At 63.8% G+C, this 14,368-nt stretch overlaps 1 non-coding gene across 1 annotated transcript in view; it reads left to right on the forward strand.

Annotated features, from left to right (window-relative positions):
- Window positions 1-14,306: 14,306 nt before the first annotated feature.
- Window positions 14,307-14,368, forward strand: part of LOC140109566 (18S ribosomal RNA) — a 1,886-nt gene continuing 1,824 nt past the window's right edge. The window contains exon 1 of the ribosomal RNA XR_011851374.1: window positions 14,307-14,368. This exon is cut by the window's right edge and continues 1,824 nt beyond it. This is a non-coding gene — a ribosomal RNA (18S ribosomal RNA).

A 14,368-nucleotide genomic window follows, 5' to 3' on the forward strand; every position in this document is an offset into this window, starting at 1 on the left:
GTGTCACTGTCCCCCGGCCAAGACTTGGCGGCAAGTCCCGGGGAGGAATAATGCCCATGGAAGTGGCTCAGCGGGAGCAGCCACTCAGGCTACCCGGGAATGTGTCACTGTCCCCCGGCCAGACTTGGCGGCAGGTCCCGGGGAGGAATAGTGCTCATGGAAGTAGCTCAGCGGGAGCAGCCACTCAGGCTACCCGAGAATGTGTCACTGTCCCTCGGCCACCCTTGGTCGTTGGGTTCCTGATGAGGAACATGCCCATGGAACTAAAGAGTTCAGCGGGAGCATCCGCTCAGGCTACCCGGGAATGTGTCACTGTCCCCCGGCCAGACTTGGCGGCAGGTCCCGGGGAGGAATAGTGCCCATGGAAGTCGGAGCTCCAACCTCCAAGTTGACCTCAGCGGGAGCACTCGCTGAGGCTGCCCGGGCATGGGTGACTGTTCCCCGGCCACACTTGGTCGGAGGTCCCGGTGAGGAACATGCCCATGGAAGTTGGTGGGAAGAGAACCGCGAAAGGGAGTTTTGCGGCTGAGCCGCGGCCGAGGAGGTCTCACTAATTCCGGCATGATTCCTGCCAGGCCCGGTACCCTATATGGGACTCGGCTGGGTGGCTGTAGCCGGGACCCTGGAACCCTGGGCGGGGAGCCTAGGGGCGAGAGGGGCCCCATGGAGCTCGGGCAGACTAGAAGTACCCTCGTCTGCCCGCTGGAGGGCGCCCTTCCCGGAGCGGAGGGGACCCCCTTGGCCACCAAGTGCAAGCCGAGTTTGGAGCTCGAAACCCGGCCACACTTGGTAGTTGGTCCCGGTGAGGAACATGCCCATGGAAGTAAGAGCTCAGCGGGAGCAGCCACTCAGGCTACCCGGCAATGTGTCACTGTCCCCCGGCCAAGACTTGGCGGCAAGTCCCGGGGAGGAATAGTGCCCATGGAAGTAGCTCAGCGGGAGCAGCCACTCGGGCTACCCGGGAATGTGTCACTGTCCCCCGGCCAGACTTGGCGGCAGGTCCCGGGGAGGAATAGTGCCCATGGAAGTGGCTCAGCGGGAGCAGCCACTCAAGCTACCCGGGAATGTGTCACTGTCCCCCGGCCAAGACTTGGCGGCAAGTCCCGGGGAGGAATAATGCCCATGGAAGTGGCTCAGCGGGAGCAGCCACTCAGGCTACCCGGGAATGTGTCACTGTCCCCCGGCCAGACTTGGCGGCAGGTCCCGGGGAGGAATAGTGCTCATGGAAGTAGCTCAGCGGGAGCAGCCACTCAGGCTACCCGAGAATGTGTCACTGTCCCTCGGCCACCCTTGGTCGTTGGGTTCCTGATGAGGAACATGCCCATGGAACTAAAGAGTTCAGCGGGAGCATCCGCTCAGGCTACCCGGGAATGTGTCACTGTCCCCCGGCCAGACTTGGCGGCAGGTCCCGGGGAGGAATAGTGCCCATGGAAGTCGGAGCTCCAACCTCCAAGTTGACCTCAGCGGGAGCACTCGCTGAGGCTGCCCGGGCATGGGTGACTGTTCCCCGGCCACACTTGGTCGGAGGTCCCGGTGAGGAACATGCCCATGGAAGTTGGTGGGAAGAGAACCGCGAAAGGGAGTTTTGCGGCTGAGCCGCGGCCGAGGAGGTCTCACTAATTCCGGCATGATTCCTGCCAGGCCCGGTACCCTATATGGGACTCGGCTGGGTGGCTGTAGCCGGGACCCTGGAACCCTGGGCGGGGAGCCTAGGGGCGAGAGGGGCCCCATGGAGCTCGGGCAGACTAGAAGTACCCTCGTCTGCCCGCTGGAGGGCGCCCTTCCCGGAGCGGAGGGGACCCCCTTGGCCACCAAGTGCAAGCCGAGTTTGGAGCTCGAAACCCGGCCACACTTGGTAGTTGGTCCCGGTGAGGAACATGCCCATGGAAGTAAGAGCTCAGCGGGAGCAGCCACTCAGGCTACCCGGCAATGTGTCACTGTCCCCCGGCCAAGACTTGGCGGCAAGTCCCGGGGAGGAATAGTGCCCATGGAAGTAGCTCAGCGGGAGCAGCCACTCGGGCTACCCGGGAATGTGTCACTGTCCCCCGGCCAGACTTGGCGGCAGGTCCCGGGGAGGAATAGTGCCCATGGAAGTGGCTCAGCGGGAGCAGCCACTCAAGCTACCCGGGAATGTGTCACTGTCCCCCGGCCAAGACTTGGCGGCAAGTCCCGGGGAGGAATAATGCCCATGGAAGTGGCTCAGCGGGAGCAGCCACTCAGGCTACCCGGGAATGTGTCACTGTCCCCCGGCCAGACTTGGCGGCAGGTCCCGGGGAGGAATAGTGCTCATGGAAGTAGCTCAGCGGGAGCAGCCACTCAGGCTACCCGAGAATGTGTCACTGTCCCTCGGCCACCCTTGGTCGTTGGGTTCCTGATGAGGAACATGCCCATGGAACTAAAGAGTTCAGCGGGAGCATCCGCTCAGGCTACCCGGGAATGTGTCACTGTCCCCCGGCCAGACTTGGCGGCAGGTCCCGGGGAGGAATAGTGCCCATGGAAGTCGGAGCTCCAACCTCCAAGTTGACCTCAGCGGGAGCACTCGCTGAGGCTGCCCGGGCATGGGTGACTGTTCCCCGGCCACACTTGGTCGGAGGTCCCGGTGAGGAACATGCCCATGGAAGTTGGTGGGAAGAGAACCGCGAAAGGGAGTTTTGCGGCTGAGCCGCGGCCGAGGAGGTCTCACTAATTCCGGCATGATTCCTGCCAGGCCCGGTACCCTATATGGGACTCGGCTGGGTGGCTGTAGCCGGGACCCTGGAACCCTGGGCGGGGAGCCTAGGGGCGAGAGGGGCCCCATGGAGCTCGGGCAGACTAGAAGTACCCTCGTCTGCCCGCTGGAGGGCGCCCTTCCCGGAGCGGAGGGGACCCCCTTGGCCACCAAGTGCAAGCCGAGTTTGGAGCTCGAAACCCGGCCACACTTGGTAGTTGGTCCCGGTGAGGAACATGCCCATGGAAGTAAGAGCTCAGCGGGAGCAGCCACTCAGGCTACCCGGCAATGTGTCACTGTCCCCCGGCCAAGACTTGGCGGCAAGTCCCGGGGAGGAATAGTGCCCATGGAAGTAGCTCAGCGGGAGCAGCCACTCGGGCTACCCGGGAATGTGTCACTGTCCCCCGGCCAGACTTGGCGGCAGGTCCCGGGGAGGAATAGTGCCCATGGAAGTGGCTCAGCGGGAGCAGCCACTCAAGCTACCCGGGAATGTGTCACTGTCCCCCGGCCAAGACTTGGCGGCAAGTCCCGGGGAGGAATAATGCCCATGGAAGTGGCTCAGCGGGAGCAGCCACTCAGGCTACCCGGGAATGTGTCACTGTCCCCCGGCCAGACTTGGCGGCAGGTCCCGGGGAGGAATAGTGCTCATGGAAGTAGCTCAGCGGGAGCAGCCACTCAGGCTACCCGAGAATGTGTCACTGTCCCTCGGCCACCCTTGGTCGTTGGGTTCCTGATGAGGAACATGCCCATGGAACTAAAGAGTTCAGCGGGAGCATCCGCTCAGGCTACCCGGGAATGTGTCACTGTCCCCCGGCCAGACTTGGCGGCAGGTCCCGGGGAGGAATAGTGCCCATGGAAGTCGGAGCTCCAACCTCCAAGTTGACCTCAGCGGGAGCACTCGCTGAGGCTGCCCGGGCATGGGTGACTGTTCCCCGGCCACACTTGGTCGGAGGTCCCGGTGAGGAACATGCCCATGGAAGTTGGTGGGAAGAGAACCGCGAAAGGGAGTTTTGCGGCTGAGCCGCGGCCGAGGAGGTCTCACTAATTCCGGCATGATTCCTGCCAGGCCCGGTACCCTATATGGGACTCGGCTGGGTGGCTGTAGCCGGGACCCTGGAACCCTGGGCGGGGAGCCTAGGGGCGAGAGGGGCCCCATGGAGCTCGGGCAGACTAGAAGTACCCTCGTCTGCCCGCTGGAGGGCGCCCTTCCCGGAGCGGAGGGGACCCCCTTGGCCACCAAGTGCAAGCCGAGTTTGGAGCTCGAAACCCGGCCACACTTGGTAGTTGGTCCCGGTGAGGAACATGCCCATGGAAGTAAGAGCTCAGCGGGAGCAGCCACTCAGGCTACCCGGCAATGTGTCACTGTCCCCCGGCCAAGACTTGGCGGCAAGTCCCGGGGAGGAATAGTGCCCATGGAAGTAGCTCAGCGGGAGCAGCCACTCGGGCTACCCGGGAATGTGTCACTGTCCCCCGGCCAGACTTGGCGGCAGGTCCCGGGGAGGAATAGTGCCCATGGAAGTGGCTCAGCGGGAGCAGCCACTCAAGCTACCCGGGAATGTGTCACTGTCCCCCGGCCAAGACTTGGCGGCAAGTCCCGGGGAGGAATAATGCCCATGGAAGTGGCTCAGCGGGAGCAGCCACTCAGGCTACCCGGGAATGTGTCACTGTCCCTCGGCCACACTTTGCCGTAGGTCCCGGTGAGGAACATGCCCATGGAAGTCGGAGCTCCAACCGGGTGAAGCCGCCGAGAGCTAGCCGGGAATAGGGCGCCAAACCCGGCTACCGCCCTCCAGGCTTGCCCCGGTCGAAAGACCTACGTCCTCGCAGCAGCACCAAGCGAAAAATTCTCTAAGTGTGGGAGAACCGGGGACCCGACCGGTGGCACTCTGCCTCTCGCTGCCGCCCTCCTGGAAGCGTCCTCGGTCACTCGGAGTACGGCAGATTTCAGAGCTCCGGAATGGTGAAAAAGAACCGGAGAGAGGGCGAATCCGGCTTCTCTCTGCCGGGCGAGGACCACCGCAGGCGGCGGGGACGTCTGACAGGAGACGGCGCCGCGGCAGGCTTTCTAAGTGGCTGGGCTTTTTGTCCTCGGCGAAAGTCGAAAAAATTTTGCGGTCCGAGCTGCCCTGCTCCTGCCGGGGAAGGCTTACCGCCGGCGGCTGCCAACCCCTGGCTTGCCCGCCGGATCGCCTTCGAAGGCTGCTGAAAAAGAACCCCGAGACGGGCACCTCTCGGAAGAACCGCAGACCAAAACCGACCGGTCCGACTTTCAGTGCACCTTCGGCGGCAGAGAGAAGCAGCAAAAATACCGGTCAGAGAAGGGGAGTTTTGGTCGACTCTGCCAGGCTTTTGCACTAAGTCAGATCCGTAATGCCAGCGGGACTGAGTCGCTTTTGCGTGCCGTGGTCCTGGAGGCCTGCTCGGACAGGGCGGTCCTTCGGGTCCCGCGGGAAGGGGCATTTCATGTTCCTCTGCGGGAGGTGATCCATTTTCTGCGGGAAATGGCGAGCCCCTTCGGCTACAAGAGTGTGTAGGTCCCGCTCAACAGTCTACGTCCTTAACCATCGGGGACTTTGTAGATTGTGCCCGTAATCGCTCTCCGCAGAACAGAGCGGGAGGTCTCCGCGGCGGAGGCCGGAGAGGGCGCGAGGTGAGCGGCATGGTATGACTGGGTTCGTGCCGCTCACTGGTACCCGGAGCGTGGCGCCCTCCGGGTAAAAGGCTAGCCGGGGCGAGCAGGTGGGTTGACGGGCGCATAAGCCACGCCGTCCCCGCCATACAAGGTGCCGGTGGCCTGGCGAACCACCGGCGTAAGGCTAGCCAGGGCGGACCGCGGGGCAGAGGGCGCTTAAGCCACGCTCTCTCTCCATCCCACCAGTACAAACGGGGAAAAAAATTTCAAAGTGTGGGAGAACCGGGGACCCGACCGGTGGCACTCTGCCTCTCGCTGCCGCCCTCCTGGAAGCGTCCTCGGTCACTCGGAGTACGGCAGATTCCAGAGCTCCGGAAGGGTGAAAAAGAACCGGAGAGAGGGCGACTCTGGTTTCTCACTGCCGGGCGAGGACCACCGCAGGCGGCGGGGACGTCTGACAGGAGACGGCGCCGCGGCAGGCTTTCTAAGTGGCTGGGCTTTTTGTCCTCGGCGAAAGTCGAAAAAATTTTGCGGTCCGAGCTGCCCTGCTCCTGCCGGGGAAGGCTTACCGCCGGCGGCTGCCAACCCCTGGCTTGCCCGCCGGATCGCCTTCGAAGGCTGCTGAAAAAGAACCCCGAGACGGGCACCTCTCGGAAGAACCGCAGACCAAAACCGACCGGTCCGACTTTCAGTGCACCTTCGGCGGCAGAGAGAAGCAGCAAAAATACCGGTCAGAGATGGGGAGTTTTGGTCGACTCTGCCAGGCTTTTGCACTAAGTCAGATCCGTAATGCCAGCGGGACTGAGTCGCTTTTGCGTGCCGTGGTCCTGGAGGCCTGCTCGGACAGGGCGGTCCTTCGGGTCCCGCGGGAAGGGGCATTTCATGTTCCTCTGCGGGAGGTGATCCATTTTCTGCGGGAAATGGCGAGCCCCTTCGGCTACAAGAGTGTGTAGGTCCCGCTCAACAGTCTACGTCCTTAACCATCGGGGACTTTGTAGATTGTGCCCGTAATCGCTCTCCGCAGAACAGAGCGGGAGGTCTCCGCGGCGGAGGCCGGAGAGGGCGCGAGGTGAGCGGCATGGTATGACTGGGTTCGTGCCGCTCACTGGTACCCGGAGCGTGGCGCCCTCCGGGTAAAAGGCTAGCCGGGGCGAGCAGGTGGGTTGACGGGCGCATAAGCCACGCCGTCCCCGCCATACAAGGTGCCGGTGGCCTGGCGAACCACCGGCGTAAGGCTAGCCAGGGCGGACCGCGGGGCAGAGGGCGCTTAAGCCACGCTCTCTCTCCATCCCACCAGTACAAACGGGGAAAAAATTTCAAAGTGTGGGAGAACCGGGGACCCGACCGGTGGCACTCTGCCTCTCGCTGCCGCCCTCCTGGAAGCGTCCTCGGTCACTCGGAGTACGGCAGATTCCAGAGCTCCGGAATGGTGAAAAAGAACCGGAGAGAGGGCGACTCTGGTTTCTCACTGCCGGGCGAGGACCACCGCAGGCGGCGGGGACGTCTGACAGGAGACGGCGCCGCGGCAGGCTTTCTAAGTGGCTGGGCTTTTTGTCCTCGGCGAAAGTCGAAAAAATTTTGCGGTCCGAGCTGCCCTGCTCCTGCCGGGGAAGGCTTACCGCCGGCGGCTGCCAACCCCTGGCTTGCCCGCCGGATCGCCTTCGAAGGCTGCTGAAAAAGAACCCCGAGACGGGCACCTCTCGGAAGAACCGCAGACCAAAACCGACCGGTCCGACTTTCAGTGCACCTTCGGCGGCAGAGAGAAGCAGCAAAAATACCGGTCAGAGAAGGGGAGTTTTGGTCGACTCTGCCAGGCTTTTGCACTAAGTCAGATCCGTAATGCCAGCGGGACTGAGTCGCTTTTGCGTGCCGTGGTCCTGGAGGCCTGCTCGGACAGGGCGGTCCTTCGGGTCCCGCGGGAAGGGGCATTTCATGTTCCTCTGCGGGAGGTGATCCATTTTCTGCGGGAAATGGCGAGCCCCTTCGGCTACAAGAGTGTGTAGGTCCCGCTCAACAGTCTACGTCCTTAACCATCGGGGACTTTGTAGATTGTGCCCGTAATCGCTCTCCGCAGAACAGAGCGGGAGGTCTCCGCGGCGGAGGCCGGAGAGGGCGCGAGGTGAGCGGCATGGTATGACTGGGTTCGTGCCGCTCACTGGTACCCGGAGCGTGGCGCCCTCCGGGTAAAAGGCTAGCCGGGGCGAGCAGGTGGGTTGACGGGCGCATAAGCCACGCCGTCCCCGCCATACAAGGTGCCGGTGGCCTGGCGAACCACCGGCGTAAGGCTAGCCAGGGCGGACCGCGGGGCAGAGGGCGCTTAAGCCACGCTCTCTCTCCATCCCACCAGTACAAACGGGGAAAAAATTTCAAAGTGTGGGAGAACCGGGGACCCGACCGGTGGCACTCTGCCTCTCGCTGCCGCCCTCCTGGAAGCGTCCTCGGTCACTCGGAGTACGGCAGATTTCAGAGCTCCGGAATGGTGAAAAAGAACCGGAGAGAGGGCGACTCTGGTTTCTCACTGCCGGGCGAGGACCACCGCAGGCGGCGGGGACGTCTGACAGGAGACGGCGCCGCGGCAGGCTTTCTAAGTGGCTGGGCTTTTTGTCCTCGGCGAAAGTCGAAAAAATTTTGCGGTCCGAGCTGCCCTGCTCCTGCCGGGGAAGGCTTACCGCCGGCGGCTGCCAACCCCTGGCTTGCCCGCCGGATCGCCTTCGAAGGCTGCTGAAAAAGAACTCCGAGACGGGCACCTCTCGGAAGAACCGCAGACCAAAACCGACCGGTCCGACTTTCAGTGCACCTTCGGCGGCAGAGAGAAGCAGCAAAAATACCGGTCAGAGAAGGGGAGTTTTGGTCGACTCTGCCAGGTTTTTGCACTAAGTCAGATCCGTAATGCCAGCGGGACTGAGTCGCTTTTGCGTGCCGTGGTCCTGGAGGCCTGCTCGGACAGGGCGGTCCTTCGGGTCCCGCGGGAAGGGGCATTTCATGTTCCTCTGCGGGAGGTGATCCATTTTCTGCGGGAAATGGCGAGCCCCTTCGGCTACAAGAGTGTGTAGGTCCCGCTCAACAGTCTACGTCCTTAACCATCGGGGACTTTGTAGATTGTGCCCGTAATCGCTCTCCGCAGAACAGAGCGGGAGGTCTCCGCGGCGGAGGCCGGAGAGGGCGCGAGGTGAGCGGCATGGTATGACTGGGTTCGTGCCGCTCACTGGTACCCGGAGCGTGGCGCCCTCCGGGTAAAAGGCTAGCCGGGGCGAGCAGGTGGGTTGACGGGCGCATAAGCCACGCCGTCCCCGCCATACAAGGTGCCGGTGGCCTGGCGAACCACCGGCGTAAGGCTAGCCAGGGCGGACCGCGGGGCAGAGGGCGCATAAGCCACGCCGACCCCGCTGTACAAGGTGCCGGTGGCCTGGCGAACCACCGGCGTAAGGCTAGCCAAGGGCGTACCGCGGGGCAGAGGGCGCTTAAGCCACGCTCTCTCTCCATCCCACCAGTACAAACGGGGAAAAAATTTCAAAGTGTGGGAGAACCGGGGACCCGACCGGTGGCACTCTGCCTCTCGCTGCCGCCCTCCTGGAAGCGTCCTCGGCCACTCGGTGTCCGGCAGATTTCAGAGCTCCGGAATGGTGAAAAAGAACCGGTGAGAGGGCGACTCCGGATTCTCTCTGCCGGGCGAGGACCACCGCAGGCGGCATGGGAAGTCTGACAGGAGACGGCGCTGCGGGCAGGATTTCGAAGTGCATGGGCTTTTGGCCTCGGCGAAAGTCGAAAAAATTTTGCGGTCCGAGCTGCCCTGCTCCTGCCGGGGAAGGCTCACCGCCGGCGGCTGCCGACCCCTGGCTTGCCCGCCGGATGTCCTTCGAAGGCTGCTGAAAAAGAACTGCCAGGCGGGCACCTCTCGGAAGAACCGCAGACAAAAACATAAAAATTTTGGGCGATCCGACCCTCAGTGCACCTTCGGCGGCAGAGAAAAGCATCAAAAATACCGGTCAAAGAAGCGAGGTTTTGGTCGACTCTGCCAGGTTTTTGCACAAAGTGTTGGCATCGTGCGGCGTCGCGCTTTGCTGTACCGTATCCCCAATGGAGCGGCGCCCGGCGGGGTAGGCTAGCCATGTGAGGTCGAGGGCGGGAGAACGGGACGTAAGCCAGGCCGTTCTCCACAAGAAATTCCGGACGCGGAGACCCCTTCTCCGCCCTACGGTCCCCAATGGGGTGGCGCCCGGCGGGTGAGGCTAGCCATGGGAGGACGGGACGCAAGCCAGGCCGTTCTCCACAAGAAATTCCGGACGCGGAGACCCCTTCTCCGCCCTACGGTCCCCAATGGGGTGGCGCCCGGCGGGTGAGGCTAGCCATGTGAGGTCGAGGGCGGGAGGACGGGACGTAAGCCAGGCCGTTCTCCACAAGTAAAATTCCGGACGCGGAGACCCCTTCTCCGCCCTACGGTCCCCAATGGGGTGGCGCCCGGCGGGTGAGGCTAGCCATGTGAGGTCGAGGGCGGGAGGACGGGACGTAAGCCAGGCCGTTCTCCACAAGTAAAATTCCGGACGCGGAGACCCCTTCTCCGCCCTACGGTCCCCAATGGGGTGGCTCCCGGCGGGTGAGGCTAGCCATGTGAGGTCGAGGGCGGGAGGACGGGACGTAAGCCAGGCCGTTCTCCACAAGTAAAATTCCGGACGCGGAGACCCCTTCTCCGCCCTACGGTCCCCAATGGGGTGGCTCCCGGCGGGTGAGGCTAGCCATGTGAGGTCGAGGGCGGGAGGACGGGACGCAAGCCAGGCCGTTCTCCACAAACTCCCAGCGGTAGAGTCTCGGCTCTCCGCTCTTTTGATCGATCTGACACAGCGCGATCCGGCGGGGCAAGGCACTTTGCTCGGTCAGGGGTATTGGCCCCGGCCGGTTTATGGTAAAGCGTTCCTTAGCCTCAGTCTTGGTCGCGCATCAATCCCCCGCTCCCCGTGAGCGGCTGTCGTCCTCTGCCTAAGGTTGTGTAGCGCGGTGCCAGTGTGGTCCTCGCACGGCCCCGCTCCTGCCACAAGCGGTAGGACTCTCTGCTTCGGCTGAGGTTTGCTACGAAGCGTATGGAACGGGCGTACTCCACCGTACCGTGGGTGGGGGGCGGCGGCGTTGGCGGCGGCAGCGTCCAGCGAGGAGCTCCGGCTCCCCGCGGTAGCGCCTCGCCTAGTGTCCCTCGGGCAAGTCCAATCGCCCCCCGCCCGGTCGGAGAGCGCAGACACTTCTGTGTCCACGGTTTATTTCCGCAGCACGAAAAGGGACGGCTCCCGCTTGCTCCTCGCGGGGACGAGGCTTAGACCCACCGTGGCGCTTCCGCGGTAGGTAGGGTCGTCTGCCGTAGGAGCGGTAGCGGTCGAGTGGTCCCCAGTGTACCCTGTTAGCGCTGCCCGCCTACGCCTGAAGAGCTGCGGACCGAGAAAAAGGTTCGCTCCGCTGCTGACGGCGAAGCGCGCGGCACGCCGCGGAAGAGGAGAGGGAGCGGTCGCCCCCGGGGCGGCTCCCCTCCGAGTCCGGCAGAAGCAGAGATTGTAGCGGAGGGGGGGGGTTTTCTAAATTCCCCGGGCGTGTTATCCCCAGCGGTAGCCTTCGAACTCTTCAACCGCAAGCACGATCGCACGTTCACAGCACCCGTCACTAGGAGCCGGGCCAGAGGCGGGCGGCAGACGAAACCGACATGAGCGCTTAAGGGTATTGCACCCCCGGCGCCCAGACCCTGGAAATTGAGTCTGCCCCCAAAGCCCACCCGCGTCCTCCTTGGCGCTCCCGGAGTACATGGTCGTAGATGGGCCATCGGTCGCTAATGCCAAACTGCGTCCCAGGGGTGCGTCCCCTCTGACCAACGGCAGACCCATCCCTCTCGCCAATCCGCGGATCCCCGCCAGGTCCCGAACAGGGCTCGTCCTTTAGCGTTTCAAATGCGCCCTCCCCGCCATACGAGGGGTTGAGGACCGTAGCCTTCCCTTACGAGAGGCACCAGGGGTGCGCCTGCTCGAGGGCCCGGCCGTGGGCGTAACGCTTGGGCCGCCCGGGGGAGTCGGTAGACCATGGGAGACCAACACTCGCACACGAACGTTGCCCGTGCTTTGTGGAAGAGAGCTTCTTTTGCGAGGTTGTCGCTGCGGATGGCGCCCGGACAAACCCTATCCCTAATACTTCTGGGGAATTGGCGTCTAAGCCACCCTGCTCGGTATCCCTGCACCCACGAAGGGGGCCGTGGAAGGCTTGGGGTCTCGCCGGCGAAACCGACCGGATGCCCGGGGTACTGAACCCCCGGGGTCCCACCCTGGAAATTGAGCCGTCCGACCCCGCCACGTCTTCCTAGTGCTCTCCTTGGCTCCCCCGCCTGTGGGCGTCGTTAGGGGCTGCGGTCATCAGCGCCGGCTAAGCTTCGGCAACACGGCCGACCCACCCCTTCGGCGCCTGGGGGAGCCTGGTCCCAGTCCGGGCCGTTCCGTAGGGGCGGCTATCCCTTACATGAGGGACTCGGTGCGTCCGCTCGGGCTGCGGGGCTCCGGCTCCGACAGCCGGGGAGCTGGTTTTGACCGCGGGCCTCGACGGGAGCCGGCAGGGACCGGACTTAGGCGTCAAGCCGAAAATAACCCCGGCACCCTCGCGTGCTTCCAAAGCGAGGGGACCTTTGGCCGAGCGGGGGCACCGGAAGCCGAACCGACCCCAACCCCTCTTCCTACCCCAGGGCTGGGCTGACCAATCCCCTGATCGGGTCTAAAATGGAAGAAGGGGATTCGAGGGAAGGGGCTGGCGGAAGGCAGTTGCCCGACGGAGTAGGCGAAGGCCAGGCCGTTTCCGAGTCCCGAGCAGAGGAGGGCGAACTCGGCTCTTCATCGACCGACGGCGAGGCGAGGGCGGTGGCTGCCGCGGGGAAGACTCCATTGCTCGTCAGCGCGCTAGGAGCGGGGCCGACTGGCTGCTCGGGGTATGGCATCCCCGGGGGCCCACCCTGGAAATCTTCGCTCCTCAGCCGCTGCAGGTTATAAGGTCCCGCCGCGCGTAAGCGCTCAACTCTCCGACCCACGGATGTCGAGCCCATGGTGAGCCGGCCGTTTCGTACGGGGAAAAGGGGTCCTCTGGCCCCACATCGATCGAGGGGGGTTTAGATCCGCGGAGGCACGCACCGCGAGGCGAATCGCTGCTTTTCCCCAAGAGGTTAACCTTCAAACCACCGAGTAGGTTCGGGGCAGGGCCGACAGTCTGCACTGGGGTATTGCATCCCTGGTGGGGCGACCCTGGAAATCTCTGCCCCTTTCCACTCTTTCGGTTGGGCCTCTCGTCGGGGCGAGCGTAAGTCGGCAAGCAGACGTGGGAAGAGGCTTCTTACCGGTGACACTCCCTTCGTGAGAGAGGCAGGTACTCGCCCCGGACCCCGGTCCAAATCTGCGCGGGCCGGACGGCGTCGGCCCTAGCCGAAGGCCGCTCCCGCGAAGCCAGGGAGCCGAAAATAACCCCGACACCCTCCGCGACCTCGCGTGCTTCCAAAGCGAGGGGAACCTTTGGCCGAGCGGGGGCACCCGAAGCCGAACCGACCCCAACCCCTCTTCCTACCCCAGGGCTGGGCTGACCAATCCCCTGATCGGGTCTAAAATGGAAGAAGGGGATTCGAGGGAAGGGGCTGGCGGAAGGCAGTTGCCCGACGGAGTAGGCGAAGGCCAGGCCGTTTCCAAATATCGAGCAGAGGAGGGCGAACGACGTTCTTCATCGACTGACGGCGAGGCTAGGGCGAAGGCGGTGGCTGCCGCGGGGAAGACTCCATTGCTTGCCAGCGTGCTAGGAGCGGGGCCGACAGGCTGCTCGGGGTATGGCATCCCCGGGGGCCCACCCTGGAAATCTTCGCTCCTCAGCCGCTGCAGGTTATAAGGTCCCGCCGCGCGTAAGCGCTCAACTCCCCGACCCACGGACGTCGAGCCCATGGTGAGCTGACAGTTTCGTACGGGGAAAAGGGGTCCTCTGGCCCCACATCGATCGAGGGGGTTTAGATCCGCGGAGGCACGCACCGCGAGGCGAATCGCTGCTTTTCCCCAAGAGGTTAACCTTCAAACCACCGAGTAGGTTCGGGGCAGGGCCGACTGCCTGCACTGGGGTATTGCATCCCTGGTGGGGCGACCCTGGAAATCTCTGCCCCTTTCCACTCTTTCGGTTGGGCCTCTCGTCGGGGCGAGCGTAAGTCGGCAAGCAGACGTGGGAAGAGGCTTCTTACCGGTGACACTCCCTTCGTGAGAGAGGCAGGTACTCGCCCCGCACCCCGGTCCAAATCTGCTCGGTCCGGCCGTCGTCGGCCCTAGCCGAAGGCCGCTCCCGCGAAGCCAGGCGATCCGAGCCGAGGATCCGCGCGAGCCTTCTCCAAGCCCTCTGCCGGGCGCTGGTGTTGAAAGCGTAGCGGACCCTGTTCGCCGGAGCGATAGGAGCGGAGCACCGGTCCCGAAGGGTTGAAAGCTGGGTAGCAGCGCCGTAGCTTCCCTCCCAGCCTTCCCCCGGACCTGGCGCCCGATCCCCTCCGCTCCTCTGTGCGTTGGCGGGCGGCGCTGCATGGGTACGTCGCGACGGCTCCCTATCGTCTCTCTCTCGCTTAACAGTGGTGAGAGGTGGTGGTGGCGCTGTCGAGGTGCTGAAGTCGAGCGTCCAATGCTTTCCTTCTATGCGCAGCCTACAGGAGCTGTCCGAGCTTCGGAGGTGCTGATGGAGGTGAGAGTCGAGCGCCGCTTCTTGGCTGATCTGAGTGGGGAAAGCCAGCGACTGCGAGAGGGAGGGGGGAAGGAAAGGCTTTTTCGGGTCCTTGGAAGGGACCGCGAGAGCATCTTTCTTGCCCCCCTGCCCTAAGCTCCATCCAATGTTGTCTGCGAGGTCTTCTCTGGCGGCGGAGAAGCGCTGCGGTAGCAGCAGCAACGAGCGTTCCCATGAGCTCACGGAGCCTGACTCCAAGAGTCTACCCCTCAGAGCCCCGGCTACCTGGTTGATCCTGCCAGTAGTATATGCTTGTTTTAAAGATTAAGCCATGCATGTCTAAG

This window comes from Engystomops pustulosus, unplaced genomic scaffold (assembly GCF_040894005.1).
Source record: "Engystomops pustulosus unplaced genomic scaffold, aEngPut4.maternal MAT_SCAFFOLD_220, whole genome shotgun sequence".
In the NCBI taxonomy this organism is placed as follows: domain Eukaryota; kingdom Metazoa; phylum Chordata; class Amphibia; order Anura; family Leptodactylidae; genus Engystomops; species Engystomops pustulosus.